Here is an 18176-nt window from a genome sequence, read left to right on the forward strand (position 1 = left end):
CATGTGCAGGCCCTTTAAGAGGAACACCTTGGACTCCAGCAGCCTTCATGTCACTCAGTCACAATCCCTGCTGGCTTCTATAGCCTGAAGGTACAGGGACTTCTCTTCCCAGCACTGGAATTCTGGACTAAGGGATCTGGTATTGGGTTGGGACCCCTTGCTCCTCACTGGAGGCCTCTGCAGCCTAGATATCCCTCCTGACACATGTGGGTGTCAGACCAGCCCAGTCCATGCTTCCACCCCTTCTACCAGTCTCAATGTGCTTTCTTCTTTACTTCTATAATTGTAGGACTTCCATTCAGCCAGATTTCAGGTGGTTCCAAAAGATGGTTGTTCTGTATTTTAGTTGTAATTTTGATGTGGTTGTGAGAGGCAGCAAGTACTACATTTACCTATATCACCATTTTAGTGCTTCTTTACCTGAAATGAAAAAAAAATTTAAATGGGTAACAGATTAGTGGTTGCCAAGAGTTAAGAATGGGAGAGTTACATCTTCTTATAAAAGGGCAATAGGAGGGATCCTTATGGGGATGTAATGTTCTATATGTTAACTGTGGTGACAAATACATGAATTTACATATATGCTAAAATTGTAGAACTAAATACACACAAATATGTACATATTAAGGTGGGGAAATATGAATAAGATAGGTGGGTTGTATTGTGTCAATATCTTAGCTGTGATATTCTAGTTTTGCAAAGTGTGACCACTGGGAGAAACTGGGTAGAAGGTACTCTATATTATTTGTCACAACTGCATGTGAATCTACAATTATCCCAGTAAAATTCTCAATTAAAAATGCTTCACTAAATAATTTATTTTTTTAAATTTTTCAGGTAAAGTTTCATTTTTTACCATTTACTGATTTATTATACACATTTACTAGATAAAGTTATTTTATATATTATGCTTAAAGAAGAAAATATAGCAAAATGGATAAACATGCTCCCAACTAACAAATAGTAGTAGACAGTTTTTGGTTCTAATTTTTTTTTTAGCTGAGTCAGTCATATTAAAACCATTTTCTGTAATTACAGGAGAAGAGTTGTGAAGAAGACACTTGCCTTGGAAGTGGTCAGGAAGCACTTTCTTTGATAATGAAGTGATTAAGAACTTCTGTTCTTAGAATTCATTGTACACAGCATCATAGAGTTGAAGGGACATATCTCTTCAAGTCTATCTGTTCTATCTTCCTACTACTGCAGAATTGTTCTCTACACTGCACTCATAATAAATGATGATTACTGTTATTACTATTAATGGCCCCAACAACATTATACAGTATAATGGCTCTAGTGATTATACTGAAAAGTTTGATAGAAATTATTTTCCTGAGATCATCCTAAAATTTCTTCTTCCTCAATATTATCTCGTTATTTCTATTTATGTCTCCCTTAAAATACTTTATCCATTCCCTCCCTTGTAATTATAAGCTCACTGGGGTAATACTCTTTCATTTTGGTTTCGTCTTATTGCCTGAAGCATTGTAGGCATTCAGTTAATGTTGTTTTACTTTTGATGTTGACATCTTCAAATGGAGACAGGTGGCTTCACAAGTTAGGACGGTCATTGCATCAACGAGGATTAATTTCTTAATTATTTAAAGCTCATTATAATATTGGCCCTTCTCCAAGCACCTTGATTTTTGACAGATTAGTGCTGACAACCAGGCTTATTCTTTTCTTTTTTAAATTAAATTTATTGGGATGACATTAGTTAATAGGATCATATAGGTTTCAGGTTTGGATTTTATGTTACAAGATCTGTATATTGCACTGTTTCCCCACCACCCACAGTCAAATCATCTTCCATCACCATATATTAGGCCTCCTTCATCTCCCATCCCTCACCCCTTACCTCTGTCAACTACCACACTGTTGTTTGTGTCCATGAGTTTCAGTTTTATATTCCATATATGAGTGAAATTATATGGTTCTTAACATTTTCTGCCTTATTTCACTTAGCATAATAGTCTCAAAATCCATCCATTTTTTCAAAAGTGGTAGCATTTTGTCTTTTTTATGGCTGAGTAGTATTCCATTGTGTATATGTACCACATCTTCTTTATCTGATCCTCTATAGAAGGACGCCATGGTAGTCTCCATGTCTTGGCCACCATGAATAATGCTGCAGTGAACATAGGGGTGCATATATCTTTGTGAATACATGTTTTTGAGTTATGTGGAAATATACCCAGGAGAGGAATTGCTGGGTCATATGATAGCTCTATTCTTAATTTTTTGAAGAATCCAGGAAACCAGTGAAGGTGTTTTAGCGAGTGTTCATTGAAATGGATTTAAAGACCCAACATAAACACAAATCTGCAGTTGAAAGCAAACTTCTAATGATTCTGAAGAATCAGAAAACAGATCTAATTCAAAAAGAGTTTATGTTGACCAGTGTCCTCTTGGCTGAATGTTACCTGCATAAAAAAAGTGATAAACTCTAACTTGAGATATTCAGTGCCTTATCTGCAGGAAGCACCACTGATCTAAAAGGAAGAGAAACAGAAAACACACACAAGAGAGATCCGGTCAGAGACAGTGAGAACTGGAGCTGAGCCTCAGAAGTAGCTATTTTCAAGAAATGTGGCTTCATATTTGGATAACACGGAAGGTTCCCTGTATGAGTTTCTATTCTGCCACTTAGCCCAACCTCATTGCCCCAAATTGAAGACCCAAACTTGGTAAAATTTCTCCAGATCAACTAAACAATTTGTACCAAATTTATTAATCATGAAATTAATAACGTATAGTAATATGCCCAAACTTGGACAAAATATGGGAGAACACCAAAAATTTTTTAAAATATGGTTCCTTACTTGGAGTTATGGGGAAAGGATCCTAATGTTACCGAGTAACATGGGCGAAGGTGAGTAAGGTTAATATAATGCAGGTGTATAGGTTGAAAGTGCAAAAGGGAAGATGCAAAAGGGAGGATGCAGAATGAGGGCTTCTGATCACTATTCATTTCAAAGTTATTTAGATATCAGAAAATGCCATTTTCCATCTCTATCTAGGAAGATAGGCTTCTTGAACACAATGGTATCTTTGCCTTGAATTCTTCCCATAGATCTCCCTTTTAGTGGTATCTCTACTCAAGATTATTGAAACCAAGAGCAACTGGCAGAAAACATTTTATTCACAGAAAGACTTGACTGCCTCCTCTGTTGGCCAAGATGGTTTCTAAGATAAGATGTCCTTCAATGAAATAAGAAAATGTTCAAATTGATCTTCTTCTGAAACCCTCACTGAAGTTAAATGCACTTGTAGCTAAATATTCGCAGAAATCAGTGTTAAAGGCATAGAATCATATGCTCTTTGTCCATTTCTCTGTACTGCAAACATCTCTCAGATCTATATGATATTTAGTGCTATGACTATAATAAGGATATGATTTAATTAAATATATTTCTTTGTCCAAATGTCCAAAATAATATAAATCCATACTCTAATGGAAAAACGGTAGGCCAAGTCTAATTTGTCACCCAGGTATTTTTTAAAATATATTTTTTATTGTTGATAAGTATTACAGATATTTCTCATTTTCTCCACCTTTACCCCCCTCCTCCCAACCGCTACCCACTCCATCAGGTCTTCTCCACCCTATTCACCCAGCTAACTTAGTTGAGTCACCGGACCTTAGATGAGTCACCAGACCTTCCAGGTTCCTATCTTCCTCATCTGTAACATGGAGATTTGGCTAAATAATCCCGAAAGTCCCTCCCTGCTCTAATACTCCCCAATTCTTCAGAGTACCAAAAGGGAGTAATCTTTTCTCTAATTATTTTATAGCTTCCAATGATCAATTGCATTCTTTTGGTTGCTGGGTATCTAAATAAACAAATTTCTTGAATTATTTAAAGGCAATTATCACATTTAAATATAAGTGTTTGTTTGCACTATAAGGAACTATAAACAAAAGAATCTTAGTATAAGGCCCTGTAAGCTTTCATTTAAGTTAACAAAACTTCCTGTCTCTGTTTCATCAGCTTTCAAGTCATCCAAACATGCACTGACCTTGATATGCTTTTAATAAGCTTAGTGACTCACCAGGAAGACAAAAGCAATAGATTCTGTAAGTGTTTTAGACTGTTTGCTGGTAAGAGCCCTCAAGGGAAAGCATGATACACAGTTGGCAACCAGCATCTTGGAAAGAGATTGAAAATGAAGTTGCCACCAGAAAAGCAGAGGGTGTTATGCCCAGATTTCAAGATCCCCAAGAGACCACACCAGGGAGCCAGCCGAGTCTGATGCAAAAGCAGAGAGTCTTTTATTCAAACCTGGGCTTGGCTCCCCTACCCTCCTTACTGGTACAGCAGTAAGTGGCAGAGAGAGGGCTAGCCCGGTGGGAAGAGAAGTTTTATAGGGGGGTGGAGTAAGGGGAGGAGAAGGGACTGTGGGCCCTGCCTATTGGCCAGGCGCAAGTCGGTGTCTTGTTACACAGGATGTGGTCATCTCTATGGCGCGCACTTCCCTTGATTGTCATTGGTTAGTTTAAAGAAATCCTGGGTGAGGCTAGCAGAGACTTGGGCTTCTGGGAAGAAGCCTTGCAGAGCACATGGTTGCCCAAAAATGGAGGACCCAGGATAAGATGGAGGGCGTAGTCCTCGCCCTTTCAAGGGCAATTAATAGCTTCAAGTTTTTTATGTAGAAATAAATAATGATAAATAAATGCTATCTCTTCTCCGGGATAATTGGCAATAACAACTCATGAACAAAATATTCATGCTAGTACAGCAAAGAAAGTGTGATGACAATAAAAGGCCATGGCAGGTCAGGAAGGATGTTTACACTGGTTAAAAAAGATCATCTTTCCTTGTCTGTGTCTTACTTCCTCTTTGAGCTGCTGACCTATTCTATTATGACAGTGATAAGAGGAACTTTGAGAGGTTTTACTGACTCTGCATAAGTTTGAAGTTCTCAGTAAACTTGGACCTATGCCCCTTATTTAGGCAAAAGAAAATGAAAATAAATTGAGCAATGTAGAATTTATTTTAGAATCAAGTTTTGTGAGAAGGAAATATGTGTGTACGTGAGTGTGTGCGTGCATGTGCCCCAGATGAAACACATTTCTGAGAAAACTCATCAGAGTACCACGCCCAGGGACAGTATGAGGCCCCAGACGTGAATGTAGACTTCAGATGATATTCCATGTCTTAATGCTATGTTTTGCAAGTATTCTTAAAACTGGGAACGTAAAGGATGGGTTCTTAAGATTTATTATAGCCCATTTGACTTTGACACACTGAACCCAAATACTCTCCTTCTCAGATGCACTGCAGGTGGGTTCCCCGGATTTCCAACCATTATTTACCATCTTGGTAGTTTTGCTTTTTCCTGAATATTATATACTAGTAAGTAGAATCATACCATATGTAGCCCTTTCAGACTGACTTTTTTTTCACTTAGCAATATGCATTTAAGACTCTTCTATGGGTTTTCATGATCTTTTTACATATGCCTATAAGTTGTTGGTGTTTTCCTACTTTCTGGTACACCGTAAGTTCATCTACATTTTCTCCTCCCAACCTTGAAACTGTTCCTTTTCTCAAGGAGCTCAGTGGAATGGTGTTTAGAAACCAATATCTGGGCACAAGGTGTGCTTATTGCTACTGGGGTATCCTTGCTTCTATGCCCCTTCAGAGAATTAGAATACATATTTATTTAAATCATGGCTGAATCACACTAAATCCTCTGTTCTTAATTTTAAAAAAAACCAAAGGGTTCTTCCTTTAATGGAAAGGGATTCTACATTCATTACTTCAAATCAGTGCCCCCTAGTTAGAAATATTTCTTGTTTTGTCTCAAGTTTGGAGCCATTTATTTCTTACTTGCTCCTAGAGTGACTCAGCAAATGACTCAAGGACAGCTGATCTGTAGGTGGATTGGTTTTTATGGTGACCATTTTTCCCAAGCAGAATATTATAGTTTCCATTCCTTTTGCCTGGATCTAAAGATGCAATCTGTTATTTTTTTTTAGTACCAATTAAAACAACAACACTTTTCAAAATCCTAAGCACTTCACACGTCTCTAAGACTCTGGGAACAGCCCAATTTGTACAGCTTTCTCCAAGAACAGCAGAGTAGAGAGAACAAAAAGGATAAGGGTTGTCTCATCATCTCTTATTTATATTTCTTAATATTTGGAGTCCTGTGACTAGGACATATTTCTGTTACTAGAGAATTAAGATACAATATCTTAACTATCCTTCTATTCCCATGAAGGTAAAGGATGTGCTGTGTAGAATGCTGCTGAACTTTCTTCATTGGCTCCAAAAGACAGCTCTATTCCATCAAAAGAAAATTGTTTTTCATGACAAAGCTGGCTTAATTTTCAAGTGGCATTGCGTAATTAAAGTGACTGTGGCAATGACAGAGATGTGGGTTTCCTGTTTCTTTCCTTTTTATGAAATCCAAGGGGGAACCAAAATGAAATGCAAATGGAAGCTTTCTTTGTCTTCTTTCTACTGAGCTTTGTTTGAGGTTCCAAATTCAACAGAAGGAGGGTGCGGCAAAATTTCCAGCAGCTGCAGCCAGGATTAACTGTACTGTCTTGTTCTTTTGCCAAATCCATTTGTGAAACAAAATGAAACAGGCCCTGAGCCTTCATAATCTTTGGAAGTGAGATGAACACACACGCAGAGTGCTGTGCTTGAGAGGAACTGGGCTTGTGGTCGGTTTTGCCTCTTCAGGCCTCATGGCCTTGGGCAAAGTTCCTGTCCGATCTGAGCCTGTTTCCTTCTCTGCAAAGCAAGAATAAAAGTCACCGCCTTGCTTACCTCATAAAGGCATTTGAGGCTCAAATTAAATGCGATAATGTCAAAGAGCTTTGCGAACTCCAAAGAACTATAAATACAAGGTGTTATTAGAAGTGGTTGAAAGTAAATGATGAGACAGCTTAATTTAAGTAATTTCAAATGCCTCAGGTGGAATAGAGCTGTGTGAGAGTGTTAGATATTGTCATTGGCCTGTGGCAAAGGGAGAGAAGGTAGGTCTGTATGGGAAAGATGGTATTTCTTTGTCTCCCCAGGTAAATTGGGGGCAGAGTTGGGGAAGGCAAGAAAAATCTTGGGGTTTTTGAGAATGGAACTATGATGATGAGCCAGGATTTAACTAACAGGAGATAGAAAGATGGCCGGAGGGGCCACGTGTGCTCTACAAATACCAGAAGTGGACCAAAAGATGTGGCCCAGAAGGGGAAGAAAACAGAGGAAGTTGAGCCTGTGGAAGAGCAGAGGAGGGGCAGCTGCTGGCGGCACGCATGGGAAGCTGTACAATTGAGGGCGAGGATGGAAGGACTTTCCAGGCTCAGGCACAAAGGAGCCCGCAACCCAGAGGCCAAACCTGGAGAATCAGCTGGAATTGGGCTTTATATCCCAAAGCAGCAGTTTTCAGACATGTAGAGATTTACTGATATGTGAGTGTCTACTGTGTGCCAGATACAAGAAAGGGAACCCCATTTCTCAACAAACTATTATACAGAGCCCCATTATGGAAAATAAATATTGAAGCTACTCTGTTGAAACGAGGCTTGGAGAAACCAGGGTCACTCAACTTCTCTCTGGATCCCTTTGGCAGCAGCCAGGGCGCTACTGAGAGACAAAGATAGGACCATTCCTCCTTGTTATAGCTCTAGGGCAGCGGTTCTCAACCTGTGGGTTGCGACCCCTTTGGCGGTCGAATAACCCTTTCACAGGGGTCGCCTAAGACCATCCTGCATATCAGATATTTACATTACGATTCATAACAGTAGCAACATTACAGTTATGAAGTAGCAACAAAAATAATTTTATGGTTGAGTCACAACATGAGGAACTGTATTTAAAGGGCCAGAAGGTTGAGAACCACTGCTCTAGTGCCTCACACATGTCAGTTGCTCGATATTTCCCGAGTGAATGAATGTGTGAATGAGACAGCGGGTCAGTGGTCTGCAGGAGAGAATTCAGATCGATGAGTTTAGTGGATTCTGTCATCACATTGTGAAGCTGTAGCTTACCATCTATACATAGTTAATACAGAAAAATTTCTCAGGCTTTAGCCATGGACAGGTAGGTGGATCGCTGTAGCTAGCGGAGGAGCTCCCTAGTCAGGGTGTGTGTCCAGCCACAGCAACCAAAGTTGTAGAGAGTAAGGCAAGCCAGAACCAGAGGAAACTTCTATGGGACATATCTTGGTAATTTCATCACAAAAACACAACCAGCCCATTGCTTTGTTCCTACAGAGTAGGGCAGGCTGTCTTCAGAGTCACACCCCACAACAAAAACAGCTGACATTTACCAGGTGCTAACGGCTTGCCAGGCACAGTAATAACCCCTTTATGCTGTGTGATGGGCAGAACAATGGCTCCCCCCAAAGACGTTTATGTCACGGTCCCTGGAGCCTTTGATTATGTTGTTAGATGGCAATGGAGGATTTAAAATTGCAAACGGAATTACGTTTACTAAACAGCTGACTTTGAGATGGAGAGAATAGCCCAGATTATTGGGTGGGCCCAGTGTAATCACAGGAATTTTATAAAGTGAAAGCAGGAGGCAGGAGGCGGTGTCAGAGAAGAGGTGACTACAAAAGCAGATGTGATGTGAGGGCTCCACTGACCATTGCTGATTTTGGAGGAAGGGGAGCATGAGCCAAAGAATGTGAGCAGCCTCTAGAAGGTGGAAAAGCAAGAAAACAGATTCTCCTTTAGAGCCTCTGGCTCTGCTGACTGTTGATTTTAGCTTAGTGTAACCACTGCAGATGTCTGACCTCCAGAACTGAAATCTTAAAAAGTGTGTGTTGTTTCAAGCCACAGTCTTTGGGGTAATTTGGTACAGCAACAATCGGAAACGAATACAGATTTTCTCACTCCACTTTCACAACAGCCCCATAAGATGGGTACTTAATATTGCTATTTTATAGAGGAGTAGACTGAGGTTTGGAGAGGTTGACTCACTTGACCGAGAGGTGAGTGGGTGGCCTGAGTCCGGAGCTGGCTCTCTCTGCCACACTGCTACCTTGAGATGGCCTTATTTCCTTATTTCACAAATGAGAAACTGAATCCCAGAGGTGTAGCCTGATCTGCCCAAATCACACAAGTTGGTGACAAAGCTCAACTGTACCCAATGAGAATGGTGTAGGCCAGCACTTCACAGACATACATGTGCACACAAGTCACGAGGAATCTTGTTAGGAGATGCAGGCTCTGACTCAGCAGGTCTGGGCTGGGATCCAGGTCTGCATTTCTAACCAGGTCCTGGGTCAGGTCACTGCTGCTGGGCCCGGTGTAGTACAGCTGCCCGGCTTTGGGAGTTCCAAGTGATCCAGACACATCGGAGAGCTTTGGGCATCTAGTAGGATGAGGGGGCCCTGGGGAAGGAGAGAGGATGCTTAAAATGGGAGAAACACAAGAACAGACGGGACAAAGTTCTGTGGAGAATGAGATTCAGGGTCTCAGAGGGAAAGGTCAGAGTTAAAGACAGGCTATCACACGTTGGGCCCCCCTTGAGAAATATGTCACACAAGCATGATGTATTGTTGTCATGTGAAGTCATTTAAAACTAGCAGGCATCATAGTTGCCTGTATTCTTTTATGGAACAACACACACAGGTCGAGAACATTTTTTCTGCCATGAAAACTAAAATAGCTCTACGTGACTGTTGGAGAAAGAACAACAGTCTCCATTCCCTACTATATATTTTATATAGTGATTTTTTTTTAAGAGAAAAAGAGGACAGTCTGTTTATTTTTTGAGAAACATCTCTAAAGCTTTGACAGAATCAAACTTCTTATGCCCTGGCCCCTTCCTTTCCTTAGCCTACCAACTCAGGGCCAGGAGTGTGGTTCTCTGAGACTTCATTGTAATACCCTTTGTAAGACTTTAAGCAATAAGACAATTAAAAAAAAAAAAAGGAAATGCCCCACCCCCATTTGTGTGGGAGTGCTGGGAGGTTCTCCCTAACTTCACCAATTGCAGAATTTCTGGTCGTCTGTGGCTACCAGAGCTGCCTGAGGGCCAGGGATATTCTGGTTTCATTTTGAAACAACCAAGCACGCAAGCAAGAAATATCAACTTTTTCTTCAGCTACATGAACTCAAAGAAGAAGCAAATGTTTGGCTGACTGTTTCCTAGGGGTATAGAGTAAAAAAATACACCTCTATATGCTTACAATGGCTCAAAAATGAAAGAAATTATTATTATTATTTTTTTTACTCAGCTGACTTGGCACTATTAACCTTTAATACTCCCTAATTTACAGTTTGCAAAATGGAATTTCAAAGCATTTTAAAATAAGTTTTCTTCAAACTTTCTTAGTTCTAGGATTTACCTCTGAAGTAGTGGTGATTCTCCTGGAAAATAACAAAATATGCTGATTAGTTGTCTGGATCACTCAGGAAGCACTGGAGAGCCCTATAAAGTACAAGGAAGGTATCCTGCTAGGTTCTGATCTTTGCCAGGGCCCAGGTGGCCAAAGTGGGGAGGATTCAGGCCATCCTGGGTGCCTGCTGTTATGGGCGCTTTCAGTTGTCCTTGTGACGAGGTGAAAACACACGGCTTGGGAGTCTGACATCCCTTGTTAACACGTCTTGAATGGGCCCCTATCTTTCTCCTCGGTTTATTTTTCCACTAGGGGCTAATGTCCTTATCTGAAAAATGTGAATCATAACACCTTCATCAGGATTACTGTGAGGATTAAAGGAGATGATGTGAGAGGCACAAAATAGGCCCCTAAAAATGTTCATCCCTCCAAGAGCCAGAAGTGAGCAGACTTTCAAGAAAAAGTTCTGTTTGATTGTGGAATGTATTGCTATTTTTCTTCCTTAAATCATTTTCCTTATATTTTCCTTGGTCTGTCAGTAAAATGTTTATTGGTTATAATCTACAGAATGCATGAATACACACAAATAAATGAGATGGCTATTTTTGGGAAAAAATGATAATAAATCATTTAATTGATTATCCTCTTGATATGAAACAAAGATTCAGTGCCAGAAAAGACCTTTGGTGCCTACTAAAAATTGTTGGGGACCAGAAGAGTTAGACTTTCATTCCTGTCTCCCTTCAGTCCCCTCCCATCCCTACCCCATGCACATACACCTTCCTCCCTTGCCAGAGAAAGCACTTCCAGGGTGATACTGATGGGAGTACTCCTTTTCTTGCCTTCTGATTATATCCCCTAAGCCACATAGCTAAGGTCAGCTCACGCGAACCAGGTGCCAGCCCTACCCCAAGCACGGCCTCCTATCCCTTTGCTGCAATGTTTCAAATCAAGGCGGAAGTCCTGGCGTGCTGGCAGATTTCCTGCCTAAGTGCCAGTCAGAGGGAATCAAGCTTAACCTGGAGGACTCCTCCCTTGCACAGGCCTTTCGAAGGCCCTAGAAATAGATTCTCATGGTCATGTGTTTTTTAAATAAAAGTTGAAAGACATATTTTAAGCATAATCAGTGAAGACCCTATTTCTTTTACTCTATTTTTCTTCCATCATGCTTCCCTATTTGTCAGTGGCACTGTGTATGTCTGTGGGCTCTTGGGGAGAAGTTGAGTTGGAGATACATTTAGTTTGGGCTCAGTGGGATATATTTATGTCTTCTGTGATCTCTTCCGTGTAGTTAAGCTATTGCCCAATCTCTGGGAGTTGTGACAGGAAGATGCTGGGGACAGAGGTCATTTTTGAACATGGACATGTCCTCCTGCAGCAATGGCTCTGGAAATATGAGAGAAGAAGAGAAACAAGGTTTGAAATGTTTGGAGCCAGAAAACAGTCTATGGAACATTCTTTCAATAATCAGCAAATGGAAGATTCACTTCTCAAAGATGCCTAGTCAAAATGCAAGTTCTTTCCTGTCAGGAATATGCTAAAACATGCGCAGACAATTGTAATACACTACATATATACATTTTTTTCTTTTCTGCATTGATGGGAAAACATTTATCAGAACTCCTGAGTGTGTAAGCACCAAGTCTGAAGCAGTGCTACAAAAGCAAGGTATCTGCAGCAGTTCACAATGGAAAAGAATAAAAATAGAGGAGTTCCAAAATTCAGGACAGCGATCTTTTAGGTCAAGATGGCAGGGTAGATAAATGCTATGCTTGTCTCCTCCCATGACCACATCAAAATTATAACTTAACTACAGTAAAGCCATCATTGAGAACTGCCTGAAGTCTAGCTGAGCGGAAGTGCTATAACTAGGATATAAAGAATAAGCCACATGAAGATTCGAGCAGAGACACAGAATGGCCTGGTACCCCAGGCACATGTGCTGGATAAAAATTGGGAGGCATATCTTGTTGCAAAGGTGCCACCTGAGGAGCCAGGTCCCAGCCCCACACCAGGCTCCACAACCTAGGTCCAAGTACCAGGAAGAGAAGTCTCCATAACTTCTGAATGTGAAAGCCAGTGGAAACTGGCTGAGTGAGATGGAGGGCTGCTGCAGTCCCACATTCTCCTTAAAGGCCCTGGCAGTACTTACTGATGGACTCACTCACTCTGAGCTCCAGTGCTGGGGCAGAGCTAGAAAAGTGCCAGGGACATACAGGGAGAACTGAATTGTCTGCTTTGAGGGGCAAGGATTGAAGGGGTAAGCTTTCTCCCACCAAGAGTGCTTGCAGAGGCCATTATTTAATTGTTGAGCCCTCACCCCACTCAACCTGTTAAAAGGCTGGTGCCATCTCTGAGTCTTCATCACACTGGCTAATGCAGTTTTCCCTGCCCTAGTGACTCCCTGAGACTCCACCCCACCCAACCTGCAAACCCACCCAAGCCACTTCCAGTGTTTTCCCCATACAAACAGCATATCTTGGCTCATGCTTTGGACTTTCCTAAAATCTTTGGCCTCTGCATGCCTCATACCTCTTGCTAAGCAATCCCAAACTCAGCACAAGTGGTAGCCAGCATTAGTTTGTAGCTTAGCCTCTCCCAGGCACTTCCAAGGCCAGCACAAGTGGCAACAATCTACAGATCACTTTGTAACTCATACCAAGTGGCTCTGGGCAGGACACAGGCAGCAGCTAACCTTGGCTTTCACCTAAGTCCCTCCCAGGAAGCCTCAGAACAAACACACCTGGCGGTCAGCTTCAGACCAACCAGAGCACCACCCAACCAGTTTTACAAATGACACACCCAAAGGGTATCCTTGGCAGGCAACAGAGCCTTCCCTAAAGAAAATCCTGCACTATAGAGTCAGTTCCTGCACAACAGCTCCTCCAATGTAATCATGGCTAGTCCTCACATCCAATTAACCTTTCTATAGACCAGCCAATAGTAATCAAGACTCAACTATAACAGGAAGGCATATATAACCCACACAAGGGACATTCCTGGAGCACCTGGCTCAGGTAATCAAGAATACTGGGCCACTGGACCCCACAGGACACCTATACATAAGGCCCCTCTACCAAGATTGGGAAATGTAGCAGTTCTACTTAATATATAGAAACAGACACAGGGAGGCAGCCAAAATGATAACACAAAGAAACATGCCCCAAATGAAAGAAAAAACAAAAGTCCAGAAAAACGAAACAAAATACAGACAAGCAATCTACCAGATGCAGAGTTCAAAACATTGGTTATAATGATGTTCAATGATCTTAGTAAGAACTTCAACAAAAAAACTAGAAGCATAAAAATGAAGATAGAAAACTTAAAAGAGAACCAGTAAGAAATGAAGAATACAAAACTGAGCCCAGCTGGTGTGGCTCAGTGGTTGAGCATCCACCTATGAACCAGGAGGCCATGGTTCAATTTCTGGTCAGGACACACGCTCGGGTTGCAGGCTCGATCCCCAGTGTGGAGCATGCAGGAGGCAGTCAATCAATGTTTCTCTCTCATCATTGACATTTCTATTTCTCCCTCTTTCTTCCTTTCTGAAATCAATAAAAACATATTTTTTAAAAAGATTACAAACTGAAATGAATAATACATTAGAGGGAATCAACAGTAAATTAGATGAAACAGAGAATCATATCAGTGATTTGGAAGACAAGGTGGCAGAATATACCCAATCAGAGCAGAAAAAAGAAAAAACAAACAAAATGATGATAGTTTAAGGGGTCTCTGAGACAATAGCAAATATACCAACATTTGCATCATAGGAATACCAAAAGGAAAAGAGAGAAAGCAAGAAATTGAAAACCTTTTTGAAGAAATAATGATGAAAAACTTTTTTTTTTAAATATATTTTATTGATTTTTTACAGAGAGGAAGGGAGAGAGATAGAGAGTTAGAAACATCGATGAGAGAGAAACATCAATCAGCCGCCTCCTGCACATCTCCTACTGGGGATGTGCCCGCAACCCAGGTACATGCCCTTGACCGGAATCGAACCTAGGACCTTTCAGTCCACAGGCTGACACTCTATCCACTGAGCCAAACCGGTTTCAGCATGATGAAAAACTTTTTAACCTGACTAAGGAAATCTACATTATAAAAGGCCAGGGGTCTTCATGACCTTAACGACCAGACAGATGACTGGTCACCAGGAAGTGCATGGAGCACCTCTAGGTCCCTCCCCCGTGGCCCACAGGCTCCCATCACAGCAAGGCTGGTGGCCAGTGGGCGGGCGGGGCAGCGGGAGGGAGGGGGTGGGCAGGGTGAGGTGGGCATGGTGAGGCCTAACAACCTCGCCGCTGCCACAGTGGCTGCAGATCAGGCCCGGAGAGAGGCCCAGAGAGAGAGGCAGGGCCTGATCCGCAGCTGCCACGAAGAGAAGCCCGAAGATAGGCCTGGAGATAGACCCAGAGATAGGCCTGGAGATAGGCCCAGAGACCCTGACTGGCATAGAAACCAACCAATCAGAATCAAATCTGGGTGAACTGTGAGGAGCCAATGGCTGCCTGAGAGGTGGAGCTTTTGACACTGACTGGCATAGAAAATGACCAATCAGAACCTAATCTGAGAGAACTGGGAAGGCAGAATCTAAGGTGGGGCCTGAGGAGGGTTTTTAAGGGCAACAGCTGTTTGGTGTAAGGTGTAAGAAACTGGTTCAATTTTTTAATAACCAGTTTGGCAGTATAGTGCATATGGCTGGTTATCAGTCCAGATATAGGGGTTATGTATTTTTGTCTGCCAAGAGGATTTCCTCCTGCTGAAAAAGCCCCTCCTCCCCATTTAAGCAATGTTATCCTATATAATCTATCTATACTAATAAAAGGGTAATATGCTAATTAGACCAGGTCCACTGGCCATCTTCCAGATGCCCATGGTGGTGGGGGCTGAGGCAGAGGCAGTTAGAGGTAATCAGGCCAGCAGGAGAGGGCAGTTGGGGGCAAGATCAGGCTGGCAGGGGAGGGCAGTTGGGAGTGACCAGGCTGGCGGGGGAGGGCAGTTGGGGGCAATCAGGCCAGCACGGGAGGGCAGTTGGGAGTGATCAGGCTGGCAGGGGAAGGCAGTTGAGGGTGACCAGGCTGGTGGGGGAGGGCAGTTGGGCACAAGATCAAGCCTGCAGGGGAGGACAGGTGGGGGCGACCAGGCCAGCAGGGGAGGGCAGTTGGGGGTGACCAGGCTGGCAGGGGAGAGCAGTTGGGGGCAATCAGGCCAGCAGGGGAGAAGTTAGGAATAATCAGGCAGGCAGGCAGAGTGGTTAGGGGTGATCAGGCAGGCAGGCAGGTGAGCGGTTAGGAGCCAGTGGTCCCAGATTGCGAGAGGGATGTCGGATTGTAGAGGGTGCAGGCTGGGCTGAGGGAACCCCCCATGCATGAATTTTGTGCACTGGGCCTCTAGTAGATATATAAGTCCTGGAAGTGCAGAGAGTCCCAAACAAGATGAACCCAGATAACCACAGAATGACACATCATAATTAAAATGGCAAAGGTTAAAGAGATAATCTTAAAAGCAGCAGGAGAAAATCAGTTAGTTACCTACAAGGGAGCTCCCATAAGACTGTCAGTTGATTTCTCAACAGAAACTTTTCAAGCCATAAGAGATTGATACAAAATATTCAAAGTGATGAAAAGCAAAGATCTAAAATCAAGATTACTCTACCCAGCAAAGCTATCATTTAGACTTGAAGGATAGGTAAAGAGCTTCCCAGACAAGAAAAAGTGAACAGAGTTTCATCACCACCAAAATAGATTACAAGAAATGTTAATTGGACTTCTTTAAGAAGAATAAGAAAAAGAATAAGAAAATGGCAATAACTACATATCTATCAACAATAATTTTAAATATAAGTGAATTAAATGCTCTAATTAAAAGACAAATGGTAGTTGAATGGATAAGAAAACAAAAACCTTCCATATGCTGTCTATAAGAGACTCATTTCAGATGGAAAGACCCACACAGACTAGAAATAAAGTGATAGAAAAGCGATTTCATGAAATTGGAAATTAAAAAGAAAAAGCTGGTGTAGTGATGATACTTGTGCCAGATGAAATAGACTTTGAAACTAAGTCTCTAATAAGATACAAAAAAAGAACCCAGCAATTCCACTTATAAGTATTTATCAGAAGAAACCAAAAACACTAATTTGAAAAGACATATGTATGCCTATATTAATTGCAGCATTATTTACAACTAGAGGCCTGGTGCATGAAATTCATGCATGGGTAGGGTCCTTAGGCTTGGCTGGTGATCAGGGTTGACCAGAGCCTTCCGGCTGCCAGCCAGGGCCTTCCTTCCCCTGGCTGCCTGCTGCTGGCCGGGCCCCTGGTGGTGAGTGGTCAAACTCCTGAGGGGACAATTTGCATATTAATCTTTTATTATATAGGATAGCTAAGATATGGAAGCAACCTAAGTGCCCATTTATAGATGAATGGGTAAAGAAAAAGTGGGACATATATACAATGGAATATTACTTAGCCATAAAAATAATGAAATCTGCAGCAACATGGATGGACCTAAAGGGTATTATGCTAAGTGAAATAAGTCATATAGTGGAATGTTGGGAGCCATTAGAGATATTGGCCTAGACAAAGCCATCTTAAGAACAATAAGTTTCTGGTAGGAACTCCTAGTTACCAGAAACCACGTATGTCCTGAGGTTTGGTCAGCAGCTAAAGATAACCATCCTGTACCCTGAAGCAACTACTCCCACAACCGGAGCCTGCTACAACCCTGCTGATAAGCTAATAGGCTTCTCCACCCACCCCCCGTCCCTAAAACAACATATATTCTGCCGCTGTAAGAATAAAATTTGAGGCTTGATCAGAATCCTGTCTTGCCTCCATTTCTTCGCGTCTCCTATCCTCTCATTCCCTTACAGGAATCGTCACGGTGCCCACGTTGCATGCCCCGCGGGTCGGGGCAGTGGAAGACAAATACCATATGATTTCATTTCTATATGGAGTCAGAAAAGCAAAATAAATGAACAAACAACACAGAAACAAACTCATAGATACAGAGAACATTTTGATGGTGGCCAGATGGTTGAAGGGTGGGTGAAAAGGGGAAAGGGATTAAGAAGGAAAAAAATGGTAGTTACAAAATAGGAAAGGAAAGTACAGCATAGGGAATATAGTCAATAAAATTGTAATAACTATATATGGTATGTTGTCAGATGGGTGACTATTTCATAAGTTATAGAAATGTCTAATAACAATGTTATACACCTGAAGCTACTATACTGTTGTTTGTCAAATATAATTGAAAAATAAAACATGATTTTAAAAACTTTTAGGACAATAATCTTATAAATGTACATGACTTTACCAATAATGATTTGGAAACCAGAGATAAATTTTTCTAAGCAAGCCATTGTAGAAAATAGATTTCAATAAACCCTGCTAGAGGGAATACTGAATTATGGTTCTATGAGAGGACCGGTGCACAAATTCATGCACCAGTGTGGCCCCTCAGCCTGGCCTGTGGTATAGGGCCAAAACTGGCTCTCCGACATCCCTGAGGGATCCTGGATTGTGAGAGGGCACAAGCCAGGCCGAGGGAACCCAACCATGTACAATTGGGGCCGGGGAGGGACACGGGAGGTTGGCCAGCCATGAAGGGACTGCAGGAGGGCTCCAGGGTGTTTCCAGCCTGTCTTGCTCAGTCCCAATCGGCTGGACCCCAGCAGCAAGCTAACCTACCAGTCAGAGCATCTGCTCCCTGGTGGTCAGTGCATGTCATAAAGACTGGTCAACCGGTTGACTGTCTGCCCCCGGTGGTCAGTGCATGTCATAGCGAGTGGTTGAGTGGCCTTAGCATATCATTAGCAGATTATGCTTTGATTGGTTGAACGGCCGACAGGTCGACTGGACACTTAG

General features: G+C 42.1%; 1 long non-coding RNA gene across 1 annotated transcript in view; it reads right to left on the reverse strand.

The window, feature by feature from the left end:
- Positions 1-284: 284 nt before the first annotated feature.
- LOC118652011 overlaps positions 285-18176 on the reverse strand; it is a 52605-nt gene continuing 34713 nt past the window's right edge. Inside the window, exons 2-3 of the long non-coding RNA XR_004966401.1 lie at positions 9141-9348; positions 285-420 (exon numbers count right to left, since the gene is read on the reverse strand). This is a non-coding gene — a long non-coding RNA (uncharacterized LOC118652011). The remainder of the gene's footprint in view (positions 421-9140; positions 9349-18176) is intronic.

This window comes from Myotis myotis, unplaced genomic scaffold (genome assembly GCF_014108235.1).
Source record: "Myotis myotis isolate mMyoMyo1 unplaced genomic scaffold, mMyoMyo1.p scaffold_m19_p_3, whole genome shotgun sequence".
Taxonomy (NCBI): Eukaryota; Metazoa; Chordata; class Mammalia; order Chiroptera; family Vespertilionidae; genus Myotis; species Myotis myotis.